Source organism: Clupea harengus, chromosome 21 (genome assembly GCF_900700415.2).
Source record: "Clupea harengus chromosome 21, Ch_v2.0.2, whole genome shotgun sequence".
NCBI lineage: Eukaryota > Metazoa > Chordata > Actinopteri > Clupeiformes > Clupeidae > Clupea > Clupea harengus.
Window position 1 is genome coordinate 22729889 of NC_045172.1, and position 5000 is coordinate 22734888.

The window sequence follows — 5000 nt, forward strand, 5'->3', positions numbered from 1 at the left end:
GGATCTCATCAGACTGAAGACTTTTATCTCATCGCTAAGTGTCCTTTTCCACTTGTTTCTAAAGGAACTTTCTGCCAAACCAACACAGCCCGGTACTCTCATATTAAAGTGCGCTTTCCTAACTTTTCTCCAGCACAGCTCGGTACTCTCGTATTAAAGTGTGCTCTCTTAACTTTTCTCCAACACAGCCCGGTACTCTCGTATTAAAGTGCGCTTTCCTAACTTTTCTCCAGCACAGCTCGGTACTCTCGTATTAAAGTGTGCTCTCTTAACTTTTCTCCAACACAGCCCGGTACTCTCGTATTAAAGTGCGCTCTCTTAACTTTTCTCCAGCACAGCTACTGCATAATCATGAGTGTTGACTCCGATGGCATTTAGACGTTTCAAGAAGTCAGAAGAAAATCCCCGCTGGCTGCGTCTGTGAGAATGAAAGCTAATGATGCTCCATATCTCCTCTATCTCCCTGTCTCTCTGACCCCCTTTTGATTTCAGGCCCGGGGCAATTAATCATCCCCAATAATTTACTGTAATTACCCTGATAGCAATCACCCTGCAGTGCGCTGCACATCAGTTTGGTTAATGGAGGCAATTTGGCCAATTGATTTCAACCGACAGGAAATGTATGCAAGAGTCTGCAGCTGACCCTCCTGAGAAGGGCCCCAGCGCCCCGCAAGAGTTCACCCAGTGCACGCTAACACCGGTCCTCCTACACACACACACACACACACACACACACACTCCTGTTTGAGACGTTTCTCCCACTGGTGTTGTGTGGGGTAACACCGGTCCTCCTACACACACACACACACACACACTCCCGTTTGAGACGTTTCTCCCGCTGGTGTTGTGTGGGGTAACACCGGTCCTCCTACACACACACACACACACACTCCCGTTTGAGACGTTTCTCCCGCTGGAGTTGTGTGGGGTAACACCGGTTCTCCCACACACACACACACACTCCTGTTTCAGATTTCTCCCGTTGGTGTTGTGTGGGGTAACACTGGTCCTCCTACACACACACACTCCTGTTTGAGACGTTTCTCTCGTTGGCGTTGTGCTCGCTAACACTGGTTCTCCTACACACACACACACACACACACACACACACACTCCTGTTTCAGACGTTTCTCCTGTTGCCGTTGTGTTCACTGCTGCACTGGGTCTTGGTAGTTAGAGTCGGATTACAGACAGATGTGAGGTAACACACACACACACACAAATACTCTCACCCACACACACACACACACACTCTTACATGCATCTGCAGTCTGCTACACTTCCCTAACCCTTGGGGGGGGGGGGTTGTGTGTGTGTATGAGTGTGTGAGAGAATTTGTGTGTAAGAGTGTGTGTGTGTGTATGTGTATGGGTGTGTGTGTGTGTGTGTGAATATGTATGTTTACGAGTGTGTGTCAGTGTCAGTGTGTGTGAGTACGTGTGTAAGGGTAGTGAGGGCTTTAAGTACAAACACTCCGCCCTGTGGGTATCTAATCTGGCGGCTTTTGTTAGCGGTTGGGAAAGACAGACGTTTTCTCAGTGCTGTTGATGGCTATGGCCCTGGGCCTCTGGTATGTCATCAGGAGGGGTGGGGTGGGGGGTGGGGGGTGGGGGGGACACGCAACCAGTTGCTGTCGGGGCCCAACAGGTGCTACGCATTAGTGCGGGTGTTGGAGAGGGCTGGGTGGGGTGGGGGGGGGTTGGGCGGCTGCCGTGTGATTAGGAGCGCTGAGGTCGTAACCAAGGGCTCTGGCAACCGGACGTCCATAATGACTCTATCACAGGCCGTGCCAACACAAGCAGGCCTTACATAAACCATCACTGTGTGTGTGTGTGTGTGTGTGCGTGTGAGTGTGTGTGTGTGTGTGTCTGTCGGACACGGGGGCCTTCATGCCGGGACCAATTCCCCCCAGACCATTGGCTGAGGCCTAATCCTCCCGCCTTGCTCCTTCGAGGGCCATTATTCTTAGCATGAGCTAATGGGCCTCTGTCACTTCTAAATATGCATTTCAGTACCGGCCCATAACACACACTTAAGGCCCATAACACACACTTAGGGCCCAGGGACTCAAGGCATGCCATTGGCATTCAAGAACAAGCACTAAAAAAATGTGACGTGTGAATATGTATTTGTTATGGGGGGGGGGGGGGGGGGGGGAATGAACACCCCCCCCTCATCAATCTCCTGTTTTTTTTTTTTATTTTATTATAATTTTTCTTTCAGCAACCATAAATATATAAATAGGTCTTCTTGTCGTGTAATTTTGTTAATGAGCCAGAAGGGCTAACGCTAGCTAACGCTAGCACAGTTGACGACGCAGTTGTGTGAACGCAGTGGCCCCAGATTGAGCTGGTATTTGCATGCTATTAATGGGTCTGTTTCAGTGACCGGGACAAGACATTGAAGGAGAGTGGCAGGCTTATCTATCTCTGTTAGCCGCCTCTATCAGCGGAGATGTGTTTATGAATGTGCCACTGCCACCTGATTAGATGAGGAGATGGAAAGGAGCCGGGTCTGCCATTCGCCTCGCCTTCCTCTGCCCCAATCACACACACACACACACACACACACACACACACACACAGCCTCTAGTGATTTATGTCCACATAGGCCGGCACAGCCAGGGTGCCGGACCAACCAACACCCCCCCCACACAGACACACTCACCCCCCCTCCCACACACACACACACCCCCCACACACACACACACACACCCCCTACACACACACACACACACACACTCACACACACACACACCCCCCCCACACACACACACACCCCCCCCCCCCACACACACACACACACACACACACACACACACACTCACACACACACACACCCCCCACACTCACACACACACACCCCCCACACACACACTCTCTCACACCCCATTCCATTCCTCCACTTCCACTTCCCAGGAGCCTTTGATCAGGGGCCTGTCTGGGTGATCGGCTGCTTTGGTCTGGTATTGTTGCTATGAAAGTGTGAGAGGAGGCTCGTGGCTGGTTCTGGGCTCATCTGCTTTGGTCTGGTGACTTTATAGTTTCTCCGTAGCCTCGTAAAACAACCCTGGCCCAAGCCTAGTGTCCAGCACCAACACTTTCTGTAATTGACTGCCTAACGTTTCCCTTAACAGTTTAATTACTGTTGGTTCTGTTCATTCGGGCACTGATTGGTTTCAGATGGGCTTCCTCTAGCCAGTACTCTTCTCAGTAGTGGTCTGCTCAAGAGCGCCTCAGCTTGGAGAGACCGTGCCACTCCCATAGAACCACTGTCTAGCACTGTAGCGGGAGTAGTACTTCCTCCAAAACTAAGCATTCACACTTTTCTCCAGCACGGTATATAGTGCATTTGGCATACATTCTCATCAGTATGTCTGTTTCCAGGATATTGACACCACGACCTTGGTGTTGTCAGCACCTTGGTCCACCAGTTGAGCTCCAGGAACATTTGCAACATTGCTTTGCAAGGAACGTTGACTATCGTTCTCCGAGGTTCCCACAGGATCCAGATGAACTGCCTCACCTCATCTCCCCTTCGGGATGATTTACAGGATATTGTTTTTGTAACACAGGAACCTCATTTGTAGTTCCACGTTGGTGGAATGAACTACCTAGCACTACCAGAGCAGGGGCGTCCCTCTCTACCTTTAAGAAGCTTTTTGAAGACCCAACTCTTCAGAGAGCACTTCACGTCCTAACTGGCACTTCGAATAGTGCATAACTTGCAATTACAGCAGTTACATTTCTGCACTTCTTTTTCTTTTTTTCTTTTTGTTATATTTCTTATGTAAAGTAGTATTTATTGTTACGCCAGGTTCTATTGCTCGTAGCTTGACTATTCTCTCCCTTGTACGTCGCTTTGGACAAAAGCGTCTGCTAAATGACTAAATGTAAATGTAAAGTAAGAACCTACTGGGATAATTGAGAAGCTAGCATGTTTATTTATCTTACCTACATCTATTCACAGTGTTTAACCTGTGGTTTCATTCTGCCGAATCCCGAGTAGGATTAGCAACGCTGAGCAAGTCACCTCTGATGGAGATAATTTCCAAACACTGTTAATGACTTAAGAATATAATAATCAAGTGCCTTGTATCATTAATTACCTTATATGCATCATGTACTTATGTAAGCAGGAACATGGCTTTTCTGTGTTTCTGTGCGTGTGTAACTTCGATTATTAGGTGCCACTTAGTCTGCATATGTACAAGAGCATGTTTAGACCAGAGGTGATACCTCCACCCTAGTTAGACAGAGGTGAGGGAGAGTCCTATCCTGTCCTGGCCTGAGATTACTCGACTCCTCCATCGCCGACCCGTGGACCAAATCTAAGCCAAATCACAGATGAAAGCCGGCAGAAACGATCCTTGTTGTTTTAATTTAACGTCTTAGAATAACAAACGCCTTTTGTCACGCCGCCTCAGTGTTGTGACTGTGAACAGTCGTGCGAGTATCACTGCACTGACACGCAGGCCTGGGGGATGGAAGGTCTACACGAGCGACGTGTTGTGACTGGCACCGCTACCCTCCGGAGCTGATTGTGGGTGTTTTTGAGTGCGGAGGCCGTGCTGTGAAGTGTGGGCAAATATTTGTCTAAAACCAAACGAGCGCTGCAGCACGGCACAGAGCGCCCGGCTAAAACCAACAGAGCTCACCGCCTCTCGGCGCAGTGTCTTGTCTCAGTCTTTGCGCTTGATTAATGGGACGTGGCTGCCGGAGAAGCAGGGGAATTCTCAGTTTTTTTGTTTTTTTGGGGGGGGGGGGGTTTGGTTGATATTGAAGAAAAAAAAAAAGTTGTTCCAGAAAATGTGGTCGGATCCCACGCACCTCTGTCTGTTGTTCCATTTCAGTAGGCCTCCAAAAAACGTCGAGTCCACACGCTCGGTTGGTCTACGTGCTTGGCTCTCGGAAAACGACGTGTCAGAACCTCGCGCGAAACATTATTATTCTAACTTTCATATTAAGCAAATTCATCAGTGCCCGGCTATTAAATAAACA

The 5000-nt window shown here is 49.1% G+C and overlaps 1 protein-coding gene across 1 annotated transcript in view; it reads right to left on the bottom strand.

Moving 5' to 3' along the window:
• Positions 1-5000, bottom strand: part of LOC105905650 (zinc finger protein GLI2) — a 100023-nt gene that overhangs the window by 21757 nt on the left and 73266 nt on the right.